Below are 23,755 nucleotides of genomic sequence, written 5' to 3'. Positions count from 1 at the left end.
ATACAGTCATGTCATCTGCAAATATAGGTAATCTGACTTCCTCTTTTCTTGTTTGATAGAGGGAAAATTTTTATGGTGGGGTTGGAATGTCTCTGGGAGCGGGAGTGTTTATCTTGGGGCAGATATCTTTGCAGCTGGAGAGGGGTTATCTTAAGGCTGGCATCTTCCCCACTGGAGGGGGATTATCTCATGGCTAGCATGTCTCTGGTCAGGAAGGAGTTTGGAATGTTTCTGGTTGGAGATGTTATTTGTGGTTTTTGGTCATATTGATCTTAGCCATTAGGCCTAATGCCCTTTGGATTTCAGCTTTTTTTTTTTTTAAGGCGAACTTTAGAATGAGGGGCTTGTCCAAGATGGTGATGTTCCTGCTCTTTCACAACATTTTGTTTTCTTTTGAGTAAAGAATTGCTTAGTTTTCCATCTTATCATTTTCCTTTTCTTTTTCTTTCTTTCTTTTTTTTTTTTTGAGACAGAATTTTGCTCTTGTTGCCAGGCTGGAGTCCAATGGTGCAATCTTGGCTCACTGCAACCTCCACCTCTCAGGTTCAAGAGATTCTCCTACCTTAGCCTCCGGAGTAGCTGGGATTACAGGCACCTGCCACCACGCCTGGCTAATTTTTTGTATTTTTATTAGAGATGGAGTTTCACCATGATTTCCAGGCTGGTCTTGAACTCCTGGTCTCAGGTGATCCACCCAACTCGGCCTCCTGAGGTGCTGGGATTACAGGCGTGAGCCTCTGTGCCTGGCCAGCATCTTATCATTTTTCTATCAATTCAATCAAATATTTCATTAGATTTTCAGATGCTGACCAACATTACTTTCAACATTTCAGATAATCTATTTGTTGTCTCTGTCTTACTGCTCCTGTCTGCACTGGCTGCTGTCTGGATTGTCATTCCAGGACATTTCCATTTTCCATCTTCCAGTTTTTCTTAGTTTTGGGTAGGTCACTCCACTGGTAACAATTGTGCTAGGACTCATCGTTCAGTAGGGTGAGCGAGTGCATGGATGCCCTGTATGTTTACCTTCACAGTTGATTGTTACTTAAGGATAGGAGTAGAGTTCCGGATGAAAATAACTTCCCCTCAGAACTGGGAAAGCATTACTTCATTGTCTTCTGAACTCAGTTGCCACCGGCAAGTTTGAAGCCCATTCTGATTCCACATTCTTTTAATGTGCTTGCCTCCCACCCCCAATCCCCTAGTAATTCCAAGTTTATTCTTAGTTTCCTGAAATTCCAAACTCTGACTTGGTATAAATCTTTTTTAATTCACTGGGCTGGGCACTTAGTGGGACCTTCCAATCTGAAATTGTATGTCTAAATTGTATTATTTCATCTCTGGGATATTTTCTTCTTGGATTTATGTGATTTATTCTTCTTTCTCTTTTCTTTTTCTGAAAATCCTATGAGTCAGATATTGCACAGCCTGTAATAATTATTTAAGCATCTTATTTTTTCTCTCCTATTATCTATCTTTTTTTTTTTTTTTGAGTTTACTTCTAGGAGATTTGTTTGCTTTTTATCTTTGAATCCTTTTATTGACTTTTTGTGTTTGTTTCATGGCCATATTTTTAATTTCCATAAACTTATTTTTCTGGTTATTCATTTTTTAAAAAATAATCATCTTATTTTATGGATACGTTTTTTGATCTCTCTGATGATCTCCATTATAATTTTAGTAAAGTTTTGTTTTGTTCCTTATACTGTCTTTGTTTTTTCTGGGATTTATTGTTGACGCTGGAGGCTTTCCTCAAATATCTTGTAATCTTTAGTTATCTATTTCTATTTTTAATAGCCTATTTTATTTTTCTTCAGAGGTAAGTAGGATCTACTAATTTTTTTTGCTCAAATAGATTTTATGTTGGTACGATAGAATTTTATCAGATTCTCTAGCCACCAGTCATAAGGCACAAAATGCTGCTTTTTATGCACAGGGTGTTCTCAAATACTCTAAGTCTTCAGCCTTTCTGAATGCCTGCAGGATAAAGTGCTTGGCTGCTTCTTGGGATTCAAAGCTTTGAAAACAGATTTTTAGCTTCTTTTGCTTAGCAATGTTAGTTACCATTCTTTCATTTGTATCTGAGCTTTCAAATATTTGCTTTTTGTCCGCTGATATTCATTTCCTATCTGCCCATATGATTTATATCATTTTTAGATGAAATTTCAGAAAAAAAAGAAAACAAACACATTTAATTTATCTGCCATATATATTCTAATTAATTAATTAATTAATTAATTATTTTTCCACAGTGGCATGGTCTCCCTATGTTACCCAGGCTTGGTCTCGAACTTGTGGGCTCAAGTGATCCTCCTGCCTTGGCATCCCAAAGTGCTGGGTTTACAGGCACAAGCCACCATGTCTGGCCAGTCTGCCATATTTAGCCAGAAGTTCCTTATTGGGTTTTTTATTTTGGCAGTTCCACTCATGGATATGAAGATGACTTTTATGTCTTAGAAATATTAAATTATTAAAAATATGTTGGTTTTGACTTGCTGGAGTTATGTTCCTCCTTCCTTTGGTAAAAACACTTGTTTCATTACTTTGAGCAAACTTCCCCTTCCCCAATTTGTATGGTTCTGGTGGGGCTGCCCAGGAGACGTCAGCCCTCTGATCACAGAGGTGGACATGTGCTCTAATCTGGAAAATTAGTTTCAGTCCCATGGGAGTATGACCCTTGAACAGAGACCAAAGTTGCTGCTGCTGTTGTTTTTTAATTGGTGAATCTTAGAGAGCTGGTCTGTGATTGTATCAACTTCGGTCCTTTCTTGGACATTCTAGAAACCAACTCTGGCTTTAGCATAAAAGGGTTTTAATGGGAGCCTATTGGGTAGTTCATGAAACTTATAAGGTTTTAGAATCAGGCTTAGAAAATAATCAGTTACCAATGTGTTAGTTTCCTACAGCTGCTGTAACCAATGGCCACAAGCGGAAGTGATGTAATACATCACATTTATTTTCTTATAATTCTGGATGTGAGAAGTATAAAATCAAAGTCTGGTGTGGACATGATGGCTCACAGCTGTAATCCCATCATATTGAGAGAACAAGGTGGGAGGATTGCTTGAGCCCAGGAATTCGTGACTACCCTGGGCAACATAATGAGACCCTGCTTCTACAAAAAATAGAAAATTAGCTGGGCACAGATTATAGATGTGAGCAACTACCCCCAGCCTATATAACATAGTTAGATCACTATATTGGCTTTAAAGTGTTTCATGTAAACTGCATTGCCTCTGAATTCCATTTCAGAAGAGTAAAGGAAATATTACAAACTATTGTTATTAAAAAGGGGCATTGGCTCTCATAGAGCTCTGGCCAGAAAAGATAAGCAGAATCCACAAGCCTGGAGGGAGTAAGATCTGGGAGATATGGAGTCTATTTCTCACAGGAAGGCATGGGTTTTCTGGACCTGGGGTAGAACTTAGGCTTGAATGGCTCAGGGACTTCTCTAAACATCTCTTATTAGCCCTTAACATTACTTTAATCTGACCTCCCTGATCATACACCTGTCTTTATCCAGTAGATTATTTTGTAGGTGACCTCACACACCAGCCATCTCTGTTCAGCCTCCATCTCATTTCTACTGTGACATTGAAAATCAGTATTTTTAGATGCTGAGACCAGATCAACCTATATAGAAAAATAAATCTGGTTCCACTTTTACTTCCTATATAGGATATCACTAACATATTTTCCATACGAATAGGGACTGTTGTGTACCATATGTTATTCATCAGATGGCATCAGGCCTGTTTCAAGGCATATTTTAATATAGCACAAAGGCAAAGAGTTTTAAACTGAAATGTCTGCTGTACGTTGTGGTTTAGACTTTCTGGTTATCATGAAGCCTGATTAGGTTAGCTTTCTACATTTATGCCATAGAATGAGCTCTCAACAAATTATGTAGAAAAGTTAACTCAGCAAGATGAACTTTGAGCAAAAGAAAAGTAAACTATTAGAATTTTAGCTCAATTTAGGCAAGGTCACAGAGATTTTGCAGTTGAAGCCCATTTTACTGGATGAACAAAGAAGAAAAGAACGAGAACAGCCTGGCTGACAAGGAAGTGGAAAGACATGACTTCACTATTCTAGTTGTTAAAAGCTTAAGAATTCGACTATTTAAAGCACAATATCCCATATTTAGACACCTTCATTAATTTGACTATTGACTGAAGTTCATCTGTGTGTCAGGTACCACACTAGTTCTTGGGGCATTCCTAGGGTACAATGGTAAGCAAAGTTACACTCAATCTCTGACCTTGAGGAAATACAGTCCAGCGGGGAAGATAGAAAATAGTATTAGCCAGATCTCAGGAAGATGGCCAACTAGGAACAGCTCAAGAGTGCAGCTCCCAGTGGAAATGCAGAGGGTGAGTGGATGCCATGTTTCCAAATGGATTTTTATTGCCCACAGACCAGGAGATTCCCAGGCGGAGGAGCCCCACGGGTCACCAGCACAGCTGTTTTGGCCCAGGCGTCTGCTTTGCCAGAGCCCTTGTGCAGCGGTTCTCTGTACAAAATCCACTGGTCTGGATGCCCTCTTACCTGGCGATTGGAGCCCCGGGAAGGTAGATTGCCCATTCATCTGATTTAAAGGGGGACTGAAATAGGGAGCCAGGCCAGGAGATTCCTGGTCAAAAAAACCGCCAGGAATCTCAGCGCCACTGTTTCAGCCAGCACAGTGAGTCACCTCATGGGAAATCACATAAATTCCGGTGCCTTTTCAGCAGGTGACTGAAACACCTGGGAGAGAGTTGACCGTTCAACTAAAAAAAAAAAAAAAAAAAAAAAGACTCTGAGTCAGTGAGCCAGATGATCAGGCTCGGCTGATCCCACCCCCCCACACAAAAAAACAGTAACTGAAAACACTCTGGGTTGAGAGTTTCACAGCAAGCACAGCTGAACTGGGATGGCCCAGCTCTGTGGGGGAGGAGCATCCGCCATTACTGAGGCACTCCACCACTAAGGAGGTGGTCCGCCATTGCCGAGGCAACCTGCCACTACAGAGAGTCGCCATTACAGAGGCGGGCCACCATTGCTGAGGCAGTTCTAACTACACCCATATAAACAGGACTGCACGGCAGCTGGGCAGAGCCCACAGCAGCTCAGCAAAGCGTCTTCAGGCAGACAGTGACTAGGTTGCCTCCTCACTGGGAAGGGCAGCCCTGAAAAAAAAAAAAAAAAGGCAGCAGCACAACAGAAACTCATAAATAAAGCCCTAACTCCCTGGGACAGAGCACCTAGGGGGAAAAAAAAAAAAGGAGTTTATGAGTTCTGCCACAGCAGACCTAAACGTACCTGCCCAGCAACTCTGAATGAACAATGGACCTCACAGCTCAGCACCCGAGCTCCAATAAAGAACAGACTGTCTCCTCAAGCAGCTCCCTGACCCCTATATATCCAAAGAGTCACCTCATAAAGGAGAGAACAGACTGACATTTGGCAGGTATCCTTCTGGGAAAAAGATATCAGAAGAGGAAACTGGCAGCAACCCTTACTGTTCTGCAGCTGCTGCAGGTGATCCCCAGGCAAGCAGGGCCTGGAGCGGACTTCAGCAGTCCTACAGCAGAGGGGCCAGACTGTTAGAAGGAAAACTAAGAAACAGAAATAACTTCATCATCCACAAACTGTAGTTTTACTCAGAGACCCAATCTGAAAGTCAGCAACTACAAAGACAACAAGTGGATAAATCCACAAAGATGGGAAGAAACCAGTGCAAAAAGGATGAAAACACCCAAAACCAGAACACCTCGCCTCCTACAAGGGATCGCAACTCATCACCAGCAAGGGAACAAGGCTGGATGGAGAAGGAGTGTGATGAAATGACAGAATCAGACTTCAGAAAGTGGGTAGTAAGAAACTTCTGTGAGCTAAAAGAACATGTTCTAACCCAATGCAAAGAAACTAAGAACATTGAAAAAAGATTTGATGAAATGCTAACGAGAATGAACAACATAGAGAGGAATATAAGCGAATTGATGGAGCTGAAAAACACGACACAAGAACTTCGTGAAGCATGCACAAATTTCAACAGCCAAATTGACCAAGCAGAAGAAAAGATATCAGAGGTAAAAGATCAACTCAATGAAATAAAATGAGAAGGCAAGAATAGAGAAAAAAGGGTAAAAAGGAATGAACAAAGTCTCCAAGAAATGTGGCACTATGTGAAAAGACCTAATCTACGTTTGATAAGTGTACCTGAATGTGACGAAGAGAATGAATCTAAGCTGGAAAATACCCTTCAGGATATTATCCAGGAAAACTTCCCCAACCTAGCAAGGCAGGCCAATATTCAAGTCCAGGAAATACAGAGAACACCACAAAGATATTCCTCAAGAAGAGCAACCCCAAGGTACATAATTGTCAGATTCACCAGGGTTGAAATGAAGGAGAAAATGCTAAGGGCAGCCAGAGAGAAAGGTCGGGTTACCCGCAAAGGGAAGGCCATCAGACTCACAGCAGATCTCTCAGCAGAAATCCTGCAAGTCAGAAGAGAGTAGGGCCAATATTCAACATCCTTAAAGAAAAGAACTTTTAACACAGAATCTCATACCCAGCCAAACTAAGCTTCATCAGTGAAGGAAAAATCCTTTGCAAACAAACAAGTACTCAGAGATTTCATCACCACCAGGCCTGCTTTACAAGAGCTCCTGAAAGCGGCTCTACACATATAAAGGAACAACTAGTACCAGCCACTCCAAAAACGTACCAAATGGTAAAGAGCATCAACACAATCAAGAATCTGCATCAACTAACGGGCAAAACAGCCAGCTAGCATCAAAATGGCAGTATCAAATTCACACATAACAATATTAACCCTAAATGTAAATAGACTAAATGCCCCAATCAAAAGACACAGACTGGCAAACTGGATAAAAAGCCAAAAACCCATCAGTGTGCTGTATCCAGGAAACCCATCTCACATGTAAGGATGCACAAAGGCTCAAAATAAAGGAACGGAGGAAGATTTACCAAGCAAATGGAGAGCAAAAAAAAGCAGGAGTTGCAATTCTCGTCTCTGATAAAATAGACTTTAAAGCAACAAAGATCAAAAGAGACAAAGGACATTACATAATGGTAAAGGGATCAATGCAACAAGAAGAGCTAACGATCCTAAATATATATGCACCCAATACAGGAGCACCCAGATACATAAGGCAAGTTCTTAATGACTTACAAAGAGACTTAGACTCCCACACAATAATAGTGGGAGACTTTAACACCCCATTGTCAATATTAGACAGATCAACCAGACAGAAAATTAACAAGGATATCCAGGACTTGAACTCAGACCTGAAACAAGCAAACCTAATAGACATTTACAGAACTCTCCACCCCAAATCCACAGAATATACTTTCTTCTCAGCACCACATCACACCTACTCTAAAATTGACCACATAATTGGAAGCAAATCACTCCTCAGCAAATGTAAAAGAATGGAAACCATAACAAACAGTCTCTCAGACCACAGTGCAATCGAGTTAGAACTCAGAATGCAGAAATTAACTCAAAATCGCATAGCTTCATGGAAACTGAACAACTGGCTTTTGAATGTTGACTGGATAAACAATGAAATGAAGGCAGAACTAAAGATGTTCTTCGAAACCAACAAGAATGAAGACACAACATACCAGAATCTCTGGGACACGTTTAAAGCAGTCACTAGAGGAAAATATATAGCAATAAGTGCCCACATGAGAAGCAAGGAGAGATCTAAAATTGACACCCTAGCATCAAAATTGAAAGAGCTAGAGGAGCAAGATAAAAAAAAACTCAAAACCTAGCAGAAGACAAGAAATAACTAAGATCAGAGCAGAACTGAAGGAGATAGAGATACAAAAAACCCTTCAAAAAAAATCAATAAATCCAGGAGCTGGTTTTTCAAAAAGATCAGCAAAATAGACAGACCACTAGCCAGATTAATAAAAAAGAAAAGAGAGAATAACCAAATAGATGCAATAAAAAACAAGAAAGGGGATATCACCAGAGATTCCACAGAAATTCAAACCATCATCAGAGATTATTACAAACAATTCTATGCACATAAACTAGTAAACCTGGAAGAAATGGATAAATTCCTGGACACTTGCCTCCTCCCAAGCCTAAACCAGGAAGAAGTCAAAACCCTGAATAGACCAATAACAAGGTCTGAAGTTGAGGCAGCAATTAAGAGCCTACCACCCAAAAGAAGCCCAGGTCCAGATGGGTTCACAGATGAATTCTACCAGGCATACAAAGAGGAGCTGGTACCATTTCTTCTGAAACTATTCCAAATAATTCAAAAAGAGGGAATCCTTCCCAAATCATTTTATGAGACAAATATCATCCTGATATCAAAACCCGGCAGAGACTCAACAAGAAAAGAAAACTTCAGGCCAATATCCATGATGAACATAGATGCAAAAATCGTCAATAAAATACTGGCAAGCTGATTGCAAAAAGCTTATCCACCATGATCAAGTAGGCTTCATCCCAGGGATGCAAGGCTGGTTCAACATATGCAAGTCCATAAACGTAATTCACTACATAAACAGAACCAAAGACAAAAACCACATGATTATCTCAATTGATGCAGAGAAGGCCTTTGACAAAATTCAACAGCCCTTTATGCTAAAAATCCTCAATAAACTAGGTATTGATGGAATGTATCTCAAAATAATAAAAGCTATTTATGACAAACCAACAGCCAATATCATACTGAATGGGCAAAAACTGGAAGCATTCCCTTCGAAATCTGGTACTAGATCAGGATGCCCTCTCTCACCACTCCTATTCAATATAGTACTGGAAGTTCTAGCCAGAGCAATCAGGCAAAAAAAAAAAAAAAAAAAAAAAAGAAAGAAAGAAAGAAAAAGAAATAAAGGGTATTCACATAAGAAAGGAGGAAGTCAAATTGTCTCTATTTGCAGACCACATGATTGTGTATTTAGAAGACCCCATCTTCTCAGCCCAAAATCCCCTGAAACTGATAAGCAACTTCAGCAAAGTCTCAGGATACAAAATCAATGTGCAAAAATCACAAACATTCCTATACACCAATAACAGACTTAAAGAGCGCCAAATCAAGAATGAACTGCCATTCACAATTGCTACAAAGAGAATAAAATACCTAGGAATACAACTAACAAGGAATGTAAAGGACCTCTTCAAGGAGAACTACAAGCCACTGCTCAACAAAATAACAGAGGACACAAACAGATGGAGAAACATTCCATGTTCATGGTTAGGAAGAATCAATATCGTGAAAATGGCCATACTGCCTAAAGTAATTTACAGATTCAACGCAATCCCCATCAAGCTACCAATGACCTTCTTCACAGAACTGGAAAAAAACCACCTTAAACTTCATATGGAACCAAAAGAGAGCCCGCATAGCCAAGTCAATTCTAAGCAAAAAGAACAAAGTGGGAGGCATCACACTACCGGACTTCAAACTATACTACAAGGCTACAGTAATCAAAACAGCATGGTACTGGTACCAAAACAGAGATATAGACCAATGGACCAGAACAGAGCCCTCGGAGGCAACACAACTTATCTACAACCATTCAATCTTTGACAAACTTGACAAAAACAAGCAATGGGGAAAGGATTCCCTGTTTAATAAATGGTGTTGGGAAAACTGGCTAACCATGTGCAGAAAGCGGAAACTGAACCCCTTCCTGACACCTTACACTAAAATTAACTCCAGATGGATTAAAAACTTAAACATAAGACCTAACACCATAAAAACCCTAGAAGAAAATCTAGGCAAAACCATTCAGGACATAGGCGTAGGCAAGGATTTCATGACCAAAACGCCAAAAGCATTGGCAATAAAAGCCAAAATAGACAAATGGGACCTAATCAAACTCCACAGCTTCTGCACAGCAAAAGAAACAGTCATTAGAGTGTATCAGCAACCAACAGAATGGGAAAAAATTTTTGCAGTCTACCCATCTGACAAAGAGCTGATATCCAGAATTTACAAAGAACTCAAACAGATTTACAAGAAAAAAACAAACAATCCCATTCAAAAGTGGGCGAAGGATGTGAACAGACGCTTTACAAAAGAAGACATACATGAGGCCAACAAACATGAAAAAATGCTCATCATCACTGGTCAAAATCAAAACTACATTGAGATACCATCTCACACCAGTTTGAATGGCGATCATTAAAAAATCTAGAGACAACAGATACTGGAGAGGATGTGGGGAAATAGGAACGCTTTTACACTGTTGGTGGGAGTGTAAATTAGTTCAACCATTGTGGAAGACAGTGTGGTGATTCCTTAAGGACCTAGAAATAGAAATTCCATTTGACCCAGCAATCCCATTACTGGGTATATAGCCAAAGGATTATAAATTGTTCTACTATACGGATACATGCACACAAATGTTCATTGCAGCACTGTTTACAATAGCAAAGACCTGGAATCACCCCAAATGCCCATTGATGACAGACTGGACAGGGAAAATGTGGCACATATACACCATGGAATATTATGCAGCCATCAAAAATGATGAGTTCATGTCCTTTGTAAGGACATGGATGAACCTGGAAACCATCATTCTCAGCAAACTGACACAAGAGCAGAAAATCAAACACCGCATGTTCTCACTCATAGGCGGGTGTTGAACAATGAGAACACATGGACACAGGGAGGGGAGCACTACAAACTGGGGTCTGTTGGGGGGAAATAGGGGAGAGACAGCCAGGGGTGGGGAGGTGGGGAGAGATATCATTGGGAGAAATGACAGATATAGGTGAAGAGGAGGAAGGCAGCGAATTACACTGCCATGTGTGTACCTATGCAACAATCTTGCATATTCTTTACATGTACCCCAAAACCTAAAACGTGATAAAAAACAATTAAAAAAATAAAAAATCCAAAAAAAGAAAATAATAATAATAATAATTTTATTTATTTATTTATTTATTTATTTATTTATTTTTTATTTTATTTTTATTTTTTGAGACAGAGTGTTTCACTCTTGTTGCCCAGGCTGGAGTGCAATGGCGCGATCTCGGCTCACCGCAACCTCCGCCTCCTGGGTTCGGGCAATTCTCCTGCATCAGCCTCCTGAGTAGCTGGGATTACAGGCACACGCCACCATGCCCAGCTAATTTTTTGTATTTTTAGTAGAGACGGGGTTTCACCATGTTGACCAGGATGGTCTCGATCTCTTGACCTCGTGATCCACCCGCCTCGGCCTCCCAGAGTGCTGGGATTACAGGCTTGAGCCACCGCGCCCGGCCCTTATTTATTTATTTTTAAAATAGAGTCAGGGTCTCACTATATTGCCCAGGCTGGTCTTGAACTCCTGGGCTCAAGCGATTTGCCTGCCTCTACCTTTCAAATTGTTGGGATTACAGGTGTGAGGCACTGTACCCAGACATAATAATAATTTTTAAACCATTTATAATAATATGATGTGATATTTAGATCACGTAGGATAATATTGATACATGTTGAGTTAAGTGCTTTCAGGGAAAATAACCTAAACTAAAAGACACTGGATATTTTTTCCACTGACCCTTTTAGATCCACCCTCCATCGTTCTTGACCCTGATGTGTGCTCTAGGAGGCAACCTTTGTGGCCTGCATCGACAAGCAACCTGTCCCTCTGGCCTCGGGCTGGGTTTGACCCAGGAGAGCCATCAGCAGGATACTGGGTGGTAGGAGCAGAATGAAATCAGGCAATTTACTCCCCTTCCCAGTCAGGCTATAGATTAACTTCTTTTCTTTGCTAAAGGCCACAGCTATTCTCTCTGGGTTCTGGGAACCAACGGTCCACTTATTTTTTAGGTGAGGGGGTGATAAAGGATTCTTGCTGTTACTAGCTCAGAATGTTTAACTATAGCTAGTTGGCTTCCTTTAACTATGCTCCCACCTTTGTAAATGGTCCTGTCATGGAACTCACCCATGAGTATGCCATCCTTTTCCTGCCAGGACCCTGACATGAGCCCAGACCAGAGAGGGTGGGGCTGCTGGTGGTGAAAGGAGCATTCTAGGCAGAGGCAAGAGCTCTTCAGGGGAAATGTTTGAAGGAAGGACAGTGTAGCTGGAGTATAAGAAGGAGGGTAAGATGGTGTTGAAGGGGGAGGTAAGGACCAAATCATGGGTTATAGGATGCAGCAGATGCTTTTCCTTTTCTTTTCTTTCCTTCTCGTTTTCTTTTTTGAGATGGGGTCTCGCTATCATTGTCCATGCTGGTCTTGAACTTGGGATCAAGTGGTCCTCCTGCCTTGGCCTCCTGAAGTACGGGGAATACGGAAGGCATGAGGCACCACACCAGGCCACTTTTTTTTTTTTTTCTTTTTTTGGCTACTCAGCAATTTTTGAAACCTCTTCTTGTGTTTGGGAAATTCCCCACTTTAGGGGTCTTGGTGGGAGGCCCACTGTCTTCCCATTATAGAAGCCCAGCTCTCAGGTGGTTAGGCGTGGGTGCAGGACCTAGTCTCAGCCAGTCAGTGGAACCCAGCCAGTATCTGGGTCGGGAGCCAGAAGCAGAACAGTGAGGGCTTCTCCTCTGGCCTTGGCAGGTGTGGCAGTGGCTCTGGCGGTGGTTTCCAGGGCGTTGGCAGTACAAGCTGTGGCATCCATTTCCTTAGCTTGGCTCTCAGCCTTCCTGGGGGGCTGTATCCTTTTATTAATTTCTTTCTTGTCTGAATGGGCCAGAGTCCATTTCTTCCTAGTGGCAATATCTTTTTAATACATGTCTTTGCTTTTTAAATTAACCAGAGTCCACGTCTGCTCTTAGTAACTAAGAGCCCTGAGTGTACTTAGTTGTACACTCTGGTAACTAAGAACACCGTACCTTATAGACCATGCTAAGTGTTTTTTGTTTTTGTTTTTGTTTTTGTTATTTTTTTGTGTGTGTGTGACGGAGTTTCGCTCTTGTTACCCAGGCTGGAGTGCAACGGCGCGATCTCGGCTCACCGCAACCTCCACCTCCCTGGTTCAGGCAATTCTCCTGCCTCAGCCTCCTGAGTAGCTGGGATTACAGGCACGTGCCACTATACCCAGCTAATTTTTTGTATTTTTAGTAGAGACGGGGTTTCACCATGTTGACCAGGATGGTCTCGATCTCTCGACCTCGTGATCTACCCGCCTCGGCCTCCCAAAGTGCTGGGATTACAGGCTCGAGCCACCGCGCCCGGCCGCTAAGTGTTTTAATCTCAATCATAAGTACAAAGAAAAGACATTTAAGGCTTTATGCTGTAAGAATGATGTGGAGCAGTGACAGGACCAAGCTTGTATTTGGAAGAGCTCTTTCAGACTGCATTAGGGAGGGTCTAGATTAAATGTAGGGGGACCAAGGGTTAGATCAGGCATCCCCAAACTTTTTACACAGGGGGCCAGTTCACTGTCCCTCAGACCGTTGGAGGGCCACCACATACTGTGCTCCTCTCACTGACCACCAATGAAAGAGGTGCCCCTTCCTGAAGTGCGGCAGGGGGCCGGATAAATGGCCTCAGGGGGCCGCATGTGGCCCGCGGGCAGTAGTTTGGGGATGCCTGGGTTAGATGATGTTGGCTTAGAGTAGGAGTTGCAGTGAGAACACAGAGAAGTGCCTGGATTTAAGGATTATTTAACATCTGAAATTTGTATGTTTGGATGTGGGGGAGGTTAAGGAAAAGAGAAGCATCAAGGTTAGTCCTTAGAGTTTTGCTGTTTGAACTGGATGTTGACTATATGAAACCAAGCTACTTTTTAAAAATTCTGATTGCTATCAATTTAATGGCTGATCAAAATGATTTTTCTGTTCTTCTATGCTTTTAAATACATGCATAAACTTGTAGTTGGATGACCAATTGCACGTTCATTTTCTTTAGATCCAGACTCTGAATTCAGAGCATGTTTCAATGCTTGGCTGTCACTGATGAGGAAAAACACAGTTAGCCTCTGAGTCACACTGGGAAGTAATATTCAGACCTGAGGCTTCATCTGCAGTGCTTGATTCAACAGATCCCTGGGCTGGTGTGAGTAAGTGGAAAGCCATTTTAGAGAAGCCAGAATTGGGCTGCCATCTGTCATGCATGGGCTTTGCTCCTTACACATATTGGTGAATAAAATATTTAACAGGCTGTAGCTGGAAAGTGATAGGCAGCATCCCCATTCATGAGAAAACTCTACGTTTTGCTTTCTGTTTAAGGACATTGTTTAAATGTCCTCTGGGCTGTGTTTATGCATCCTTAGCTGAATAAATTATTGCTTAAAATCCACTATCATCAGCACTTATACAACAGGATAGAAAAACAGGAAAGTGTGAAACTAACACATGCTGCTTACCGGTGCTGAGAGCCTCTTCTTTCAAACATGACTTATTTACAAATTTCTCCAACCAAAGTCATGCAGTTTTTATTTGTTGTGCACTTATTTTATACCAATTACTATTCCAACAACTAATAAATATATATTTATACACACACCGTACATCCCTCCGTACATCATGTATTTATTCAACTCTCACTCTGGTATGGTTTGACTCTGTGTCCCCACCCAAATCTCATCTTGAATTGTAATTACTATGTGTTGAGGGAGGGACCCAGTGGGAAGTGATTGGATCATGGCGGCAGTTTTCTTCATGCTGTTCCTGTGATAGTAAGGGAGTTCTCACGAGATCTGATGATTTAGAAGTGTGTGGTGGCTCCCCCTGTCTTCTCTCCTGCCACCATGTAAGACATGCCTTACATCCCCTTTGCCTTCTACCATGATTATAAGTTTCCTGAGGCCTCCCCAGCCAAGCGGAACTGTGAGTCAATTAAACCTCTTTCCTTTATCAATTACCCAGTCTTAAATAGTTCTTTGTAGCAGTGTGAAAACAAACTAGTGCATGCTCCAACCACATGAATTAGATATTGCCGACCTCGTTTTCCAGTAAGGAAATTGAGGTTCACATTTAGAAATCTGAATTTGAACCCAGCCATGTATTACTAGGCCTGTGCCAAACCACTGTGCCACAAAACCATCTGACATCATTTGCTTCTTTCCTTTACTCTGTGTTCCCTCAACTGGTATCAATCCAGGATATTTTGAAATTCCAATATTTTGAAATTGAAGATTTCTCTATTTAGTAGAGACAAAAGCATAGACAAATAACAAATAAGTAGGGTGAAGAGTTAAAGAAGTAGTTTAAAAAATATAAAGTTTAAATGGCTAAAGGAAGCCATTGGGATCTCTGACCAATCCAGATACGGTGGCCACTCTTTGGTGAATTTCTTCACTTGACTCCTGTATTATAAATTAGGATGAGAAAAAGGATCAGAAGCTTTTAAAAACATTAGACTAGCTCCACTACAAATAGGGGGACATGCTGGACCTAGAGTCAACAGATGGAGTTTGAATCTGAGATTTGAATCCTAGTTTTACTACCAGTTGTGCCAACTTGGGCAGATTGGTTGACATCTCAGAACCTCTGTCTCTTCTGACGGTTACACGTTTGTCATGTAACATTTACATGGAGTAAATGAATAACATTTACAGAAATTATTTATAAGCTATAAAGCATCATACAAATGCAGATATTAATGTTAACTTACTTGAGGCCCGAAAGGTTAAATTTCTGAAAGTTAAATCTAAGGTGATACCTGTGTTCCTATAAGTAGAGCAAGATCATCAACAATAGTGTCAACCATCATAGTAATTTTTATATTTGCTATATCTTCACATTTTTTTCTTACCACAAAGCTGTAAAGCATTGTCATTGTATAAAATTTACAGAATAAGAAGTTGAAATAAGTTTTCCAATGTCAAAGAGAGCATCAGAAATAAAATCAGGATTATTTTTACCTTGCACTATGTACTTCCCACATTAGAATACCTTTGCTTAACACCATTTATGGAAAAAAATGTATCTTAAGCATCTGTGGTTAAATTTAGCAGATAATGTTGAAAGATGAGACTAGGAGAATATATTTAGAGACCGTGCCTACTTAACATGAATTGTTATCTGCTAGGGAAGAAAATGTGTTTTAGGTATTCCTAGAACTCAGTCTAGCAAATTATTCATCACTAAGGGGAAAGTCTGTGGTAACTGTACCTAAAATTATTTTTTAAACATCTCAACTTTAAATTTATATCTGAAAGTAACTTTCTTTTTTCCTGTGCAAGATATCCCACACTTACTTATATATCCACAGGCTAGCAAACCGGTTGGGGAAAGTAAAACACAACAAAACAATAGATAATTATCCATTCATTGACTCCCGAAAGTTAACATTTAAATCACTGGCCTTTCTCAAATAAATGCTATAAGCACAAATTGCTTTGTTATTAGCCTAAATGCTTTTGTTATCTTATGCATAAAATATGTTTTAGCTCTGTTTACATAACCTGTGAGATTTAAGCAAAACATTGAGAGAGGGAGAATGAACACACATTGTTTAATGTGGCGTTTGACTTTACAGGTGTATTTTGGCATGGCAGTTGTCCAGTCGGAGTGTGTCACTGATAAGCCAGTTTAGCTTATTCTTACACTAGAACTGATATTTCTGTGTGGAGGGAGATTGATTTCTTTAATGCTCTTGGGATTTTTTCTGTGCCTTTAGTTTCATCCCAGGAGAGAAGAGATGACTCATGTTTTTGTTGAATTAGAGAGAGGAACTGGGTTTGTACAGCCCTATCCATTTATTATAGGCACTGTTTAGTGTATCTTCCTCCCTTATAAAGGACCTATTGAGTACCTCCTGGCTCTCAGGGCTGTATTGCAGGTAGCAGGATGTCCACCTCTGGTCACAGGTAGGCACCTGATCCAAACTGAACCAATGAGATTTTCTCCGAGTATTTGAGAGAGGATAAAAGAATAAATCTGGCCACGATATGTGTGTAAACTCAGAATGGCCATTGCTTTCAACTCATGTGGATTGAGAAGAAACAGGTTCTGTAGATAGAGAAGCATATACTAGGTCCAAAGAGAACTGCTTGGGCTCTGATGGTTTTTCAGTTTTCCTCTCCAGCCTGTTTGAATTTCTGATGTTGGATATTATAAACTGTCTGTGTCCTTATAATAAAGTCTCTCTTTTTTTGTTTTTGCTAAAGGTAACATGAGTTGTTTCCTGCTACATGTGCCCCAAAGCATCTTAACTAATACACTATTTAGTTGTGATTAAGAAAATAATTTTACACAGGCTGTTTGAGGGAAGCTGAATTCTCCCTGTCAAACAGCCTGTTTTTGAAGGAGAAGCAAATGCTGTTGGTATAGCCATTTTAGGTAGTATAATGAAATTTTATCCTTTTATTAAATTAATTACCTCATTGTATTTTCATTTATTTTATTTATTTATTTATTTTTAATATAAAGATGGGTTTCACTATGTTGGCTAGGCTGGTCTCGAACTCCTGACCTCAAGTGATCCACCTACTTCAGTCTCCCTCCCAAAGTGCTGAGATTACAGGCATGACCCACCATGCCCGGCCTATTTTATTTTATTTTTAAAGTGGGTTCTCACTTTGCCACCCAGGCTGGAGTGAAATGGGGCAATCACAGCTTACTGTAGCATCAAGTTCCTAGGCTCAAGCGAATCCTTCCACCTCAGTCTCCTGAGTAGCTGGGACTACAGGTGGCACCACACACCCAACTAATTTTTTCAAATATTTTTTGTAGAGATGAGGTCTCGCTTTGTTGCCCAGGCTGGTCTCAAACTCCTGGCCTCAAACAGTCTTTCCACCCAGGCCTCCCAAAATGCTGGGATTACAGGTGTCAGCCGCAGCACGTAGCCAGGGATGAGGTTTTTTTATATAACCAAACCAAGAGGTACTGTGATTCAGTTTTGTCATATATATGGGGGTAATTTACCTCCCCACTTTCCCAAGAACTTGCATAAACATCTCCCACTGCTAAAACAAAGCAAAATATGGAATGAATGGAAAGATTTACATGATGCTACCATATTTGAACACATTGAGAGTGACCAGCTGATGAAGATGCTAGTTGGCCAGTAACTTTTTGAATTCAGCTGTGTGATTGACATAATTATAGTTAGCAAGTTATATGTGTTTAAAAACATTAGTCACTAAAATATGCAGATTTTAATGAAACAGAGAAGATATTGTGCTGGGAATATTTAACCTAAAATACTTCTGTGGGGTAAGTTAAATCTCAAGATGTTTTACTTCTTAAGAAAAAATACATTTGGAATCTGCTCTGCAAGTGTCCAGTCATAATTGACAGAATGGCTTGTAATAAGGATTCTGAAATTCTTATTTGAGTTAAATCATTGCAGTGATTTACGTTGAAGTTGAATGCTGGTTAAGTGGTTTCATGAGGATGAATTTTCCACCTAACCAGAGCACACTGTCTGCCATGCCTTTGCATTGTTTATTGTGATTCTATGGGTGAGATCTTTCCCCGCTTACTTAACCCCAGAATTATTTAACATATATTCCAGAATCAGTGAACACTGCATCAATGAAGTCTTCTGAGTTCCAGAGAAAATCCTCTTGATAATTCTAGTTACTGTACAATCTGTGCTCTAATTTTTAGTGATATCTAAATGAAAATATATAATATAATTCAAGTTATTTTCAAAAGCTATTCTTTTTTTTTTTTTTTTGAGGCAGGGTCTCGGTACTGGCTTTGTCAGCCAGGCTGGAGTGCAGTGGTGTGATTGTGGCTCACTGCAGCCTCCAATTCCTGGGCTCAAGTGATCCTCCCACCCCAGCCTCATTCGCAGCCTCCCTGGTAACTGGGACCACAGGTGTGTGTTACCACACCCAGCTATATTTTATATATACATATGTTTTGGTAGAGATGGAGTTTCACCATGTTGCCCAGGCTGATCTCAAACTTCTGAGCTCAAGCAGTCTGCCTGCTTTGGCCTCTTAAAGGGCTGAGATTATAGGTATAATCCACTGCACACAGCCTCAAAAGCTTTTCTTTTTTTGTCCAGTCCAACACCCTTTCATGATAATAACATGCGATAAATTATGAATAGAAGGGAACTTTCTTAACTTAGAGAAAGGCATCTACAAAAAACCCACAGTTACACTTAATAGTGAAAGGCTGAAAGCTTTCCTCCCAAGATAGGAATAAGACAAGGACATCTGCTCTCACCGTTTCTGTTCAACATCGTACTACAGATTCTAGCCAGGATAATTGTGTAAGGAAAAGAAATGAAACATCCATATTGGAAAAGAAGAAGTAAAACTATCTCTGCTTATAAACAGCACACTCTTGTATGTATAAGTCTGGCAAGGTTGCAGCATACAAGATCAATTGTATTTTCCTTTTTTTTTTTTGAGACAGGGTCTTGCTCTATCGCCCAGGCTAGTGCAGTGGTGCAGTCACGGTTCACTGCAGCCTTGACTTCCCAGGCTTGGGTGATTCTTCCACTTCAGCCTTCCAAGTAACTGGGACTACAGGTGTGCACCACCACACCCAGCTAATTTTTTGTGGTAGCGGGGTTTCACTATGTTGCCCAGCTGGTCCAGATCAATAGTATTTCTATATACTCCAGTGAACAATTTAAAAATGATGTCAGGCAGGGCGTGGTGGCTCACAGCACTTTGGGAGGCCAAGAGGGCTGAATCATCTGAGGTCAGAAATTCAAGACCAGCCTGGCCATCATAGCGAAACCCCATCTCTACTAAAAACACAAAACTTAGATGGGTGTGGAGGTGCTTGCCTGTAATCCCAGCTACTTGGGAGGCTGAGGCAGGAGAATCACTTGAACCCAGGAGACAGACGTTGCAGTGAGCCAAGATTACGTTACTGTACTCCAGCCTGGGCGACAGAGCAAGACTCCGTCTCAAAAAAATACGTAAATGAATAAAACTAAAATGGTGTTAAGAAAACAATTCCATATGCAGAAGATCAAAAGGAATTAAAATACTTAAGAATAAATTAAAATAAATGCAAGCCTACAATCTGAAAACTATCAAATATTGTTGAAAGAAATTAAAGAAGACCTAAATAAATGGAAAGACCTCCCATGTTCATGAATTAGAATACTTAACATTAAGACAACAGCATTTTTCAAATCAATCCACAGATGCAATGCAATTCCTGTCAAAACCCTAGCTCCCTTATTTTATTTTGTTTTTGAGACAGGGTCTCACTCTGTACCCAGGCTGGAGTGCAGTGGAATTATTACAGTTCACTGTAGTCTTGACCACTTCAGCTCAAGCAACCCTCCCACCTCAGTCTATAGAATCCAGCTACCTTTTATTTTATTTTATTTTATTTTATTTTATTTTATTTTATTTTGCCTTCCTTCCTTCCTTCCTTCCTTCCTATTCTTTCTTTCTTTCTTTCTCTTTCTTTCTTTCTTTCTTTCTTTTTCCTTCCTTTCTTTCTTTCTTTCTCTCTTTCCCATTCTTTCTCTCTCTCTCCCTCTCTTTTTCTCTCCTTCTCTCCTTTCTCTCTCTCTCTCTCTCTCTTTCTTTCTGGCATAGCCTCACTGTGTCACCCAGGTTGAAGTGCAAAAGCACAATTTTGGCTCACTGCAACCTCTGCCCCCTGGGCTTAAGTGATTCTCATGCCTCAGCCTCCCTAGTTGCTGGGACTACAGGCACATGCCAACACACCAGGCTAATTTTTGTATTTTTAGTAGCCACAGGGTTTCACCATGTTGGCCAGGCTGGTCTTGAACTCCTGACCTCAAATGATCTGCCCACCTCAGCCTCCCAAAGTGCTAGGTTTACAGATGTGAGCTGCTCAGCCCAGGTCCCAGCTACCTTTTTTAAAAGTGGAAAATTGAAGCTGATTGTAAATTCATATGGAAATGCAAGGTACTCAAACAATCTTGAGAAAAAGTAGAAAGACTCACACTTCCTGATTTCAAGACTTGCTACAAAGGTACATTAATCAAGACAGTGTGGTACTGACAAATGGCTAGACATATGATCAATAGATTAAAATTGAGAGTTCAGAAATAAACTTTTATATTTACAGTCAATTGATTTTTGACAGTGGTGCTAAGACAATTCAATGAGGAAAGAATAGTCTTTTCAGCCAATGGTGCTGGGACAACTGGGTATCTACATACAAATGAATGAAGTTGGACTCTGACTTCACACCATATGTAAGAATAAACTGAAATGAGACAGGTGTGGTAGTTCACGCCTGTAGTCCAGCTATTGGGAGGCTGAGGTGAGAGGATCTCTTGAGCCCAGGAGTTCGAGTCTGGCCTGGGCAATGCAGGGAGACCACACCTAAAAAAAAAAAAAATTAACTCAAAATGGATGAAAGACCTAACTACCAGAGCTAAAAGTACAAAACTCTTGGAAGAAAACATAGGTGTAACTCTAATGACTTTGGAAAGCCAATGGTTTCTTGGGTTTGACACCAAAAGCACAAGCAATAAAAGAAAAAAAGTAAATAAATTGGATTTCATGGAGATTTAAAATTTTTGTGTTTCAAAGGATACCATCAGCAAGAAAGTGAAAAGACAACTCATAGAACCGGAGAAAATTTTTGCAAACCTTATATCTGATAAAGAACTTGTATCTAGCATATGTAAAGAACTATTACAACCCAATAATAAAGACAATGATTAAAAAAATGGACAAAAGGTCCTAACAAATATTTCTTCAAAAAGATTTATGAATGGTCAATAAGCACATGAAAAGCTATTTGATGGAGAAAAAAATTCTAAAAAGATATCTGATGTCATTTATTATTAGAAAAATAACAATCAAAACTACAAAGAGATACCAATTCATACCTATTAGAATGGCTAAAATAAAAATGATGGACAATGACAAGTGTTGGCATGGATGTGGAGAAATTGGAACCTGCATATAATGTTGGTGGGAATGCAAAATAGTGCAGCATTTTGGAAACAGTCTGGCAGTTCCTCGAGAGGTTTAACAGAGTTGCCATGTGACTCAGCAATTCCCGCTGCTAGGTATATACCTAAAATAAATGAAAACAAGGCTAGGTGCAGTGATTCACACCTGTAATCCCAGCATTTTGGGAGGCTGAGGTGAGAAGACTGCTTAAGGCCAGGAGTTTTATATCAGCCTGAGCAACATAGTGAGACCCCCATTTCTACAAAAATATTTTTCCAAATTAGCTTGGCTAGCTGGACTAGAACCTACAGTCCTAGCTACACTTGGTGGGGTGAGGCAGGAGGATCACTTGAGCTCAGGAGTTCAAGGTTGCAATGAGCTATGATTGGGCCACTATACTCCAGCCTAGGCAACAGTGGGAAATGCTATCTCTAAAAACAAATAAATACCAAGGTGGGAGGATCACATGAGCCCAGGAGTTCGAGATCAGTCTAGGCAATACAGTGAAACATCTCTACTTTATTTTAAATAAGTAAATAAGTTAAAAAAACAAACTGATTATGGTGATGGTTGTACAACTCTGTGATTATTATAAAAATCACTGAATTGTACATTTTAAATGGGTGAATTTTATGGCATGTGCATTATATATAAAGAGAACAGTATTTGTGTGTGTGTGTGTGTGTGTGTGTGTGTGTATGTTTGTGTGTGTGTGTGACTGTATTAGACAGGACTCTCCAGAGAAACAGAACCAACAGGATGTATTTACACATAGAAAGAAATGTATTTTAAGAAATGGGCTCACACTGTTATGGAGACTGACAAGTCCAGAATCTGCAGGATGGGCCAGCAGGCTAGAGACACAGGAATGAGTCAATGCTGTACTTGAAGTCTAAAGGCTGCAGAATTTACTCTTACTCAGGGGAGGTCAGGCCTTCAACTGATTGGATGAGGCCCACCCACATTATGGAGGACAATCTGCTTTACTTAAAATCCACTGATTTAGGTCAGGTGCGGTGCCTCACGCCTGTAATCCCAGCAGTTTGGGAGGCCAAGGCAGGTGGATCACGAGGTCAAGAGATTGAGACCATCCTGGCCAACATGGTGAAACCTCGTCTCTACTAAAAATATAAAAATTAGCTGGGCACGGTGGCATGCGCCTGTATTCCCAGCTACTTGGGAGGCTGAGGCAGGAGAATTGCTTGAACACAGGAGGTGGAGGTTGCAGTGAGCCAAGATCATGCCACCGCACTGCAACCTGGCGCCTGGCAACAGAGTGAGACTGTCTCAAAAAAAAAAAAAAAAATTCCACTGATTTAAGTCATAATCTTACCCAAAATACCTCCACAGAAACATCCAGAATGATACTTTATCACAAATCTGAGCACTGTGGCCCAGCCAAGTTGACACATAAAATTAATCATTATAATGGCCTATTTTTTCTACTTTCTCATTGGTCCTGGTGATTGGATAACTTTAGGAAGTGGCATTGTTGATTCACCTAAAAAGCAGTTCTAGATATAGTAGCTATTAACAACAAAAGGTCAACAGACAGTGTATGCCTGATAGGTTATTTAGGCTATTAATAGCATTAGTAATGGAGGTGATAAAAATAATTCCTAATAGGTCAGGCTCAGTGGCTCATGCCTGAAATCCCAGCACTTTGGGAAGCCGAAGAGGGTGGATCCCTTGAGCTCAGGCATTCAAGACCATCCTGGGTAACATGGTGAAACACAATCTCTACTAAAAATACAAAAATTAGCTGGGAATTGTGGCACATGCCTGTAATCCCAGCTACTCTGAGGGGAGACTAAGGCATGAGAATTGCTTGGACCCGGGAAGTGGAGGTTGCAGTGAGCAGAGATGGCACCAATGCACTCCAGCCTGGGTGACAGAGAGAGATTCTGTCTCAAAAATAAAATGAAATTTCTTTTTCTTTTTTTTTTTTTTTAAGACGGAGTTTCGCTCTTGTTACCCAGGCTGGAGTGCAATGGCGTGATCTCGGCTCACTGCAACCTCCGCCTCCTGGGTTA

Source organism: Saimiri boliviensis, chromosome 1 (assembly GCF_048565385.1).
Source record: "Saimiri boliviensis isolate mSaiBol1 chromosome 1, mSaiBol1.pri, whole genome shotgun sequence".
Lineage (NCBI taxonomy): Eukaryota > Metazoa > Chordata > Mammalia > Primates > Cebidae > Saimiri > Saimiri boliviensis.
Note: the sequence above shows the minus strand (reverse complement) of the source record.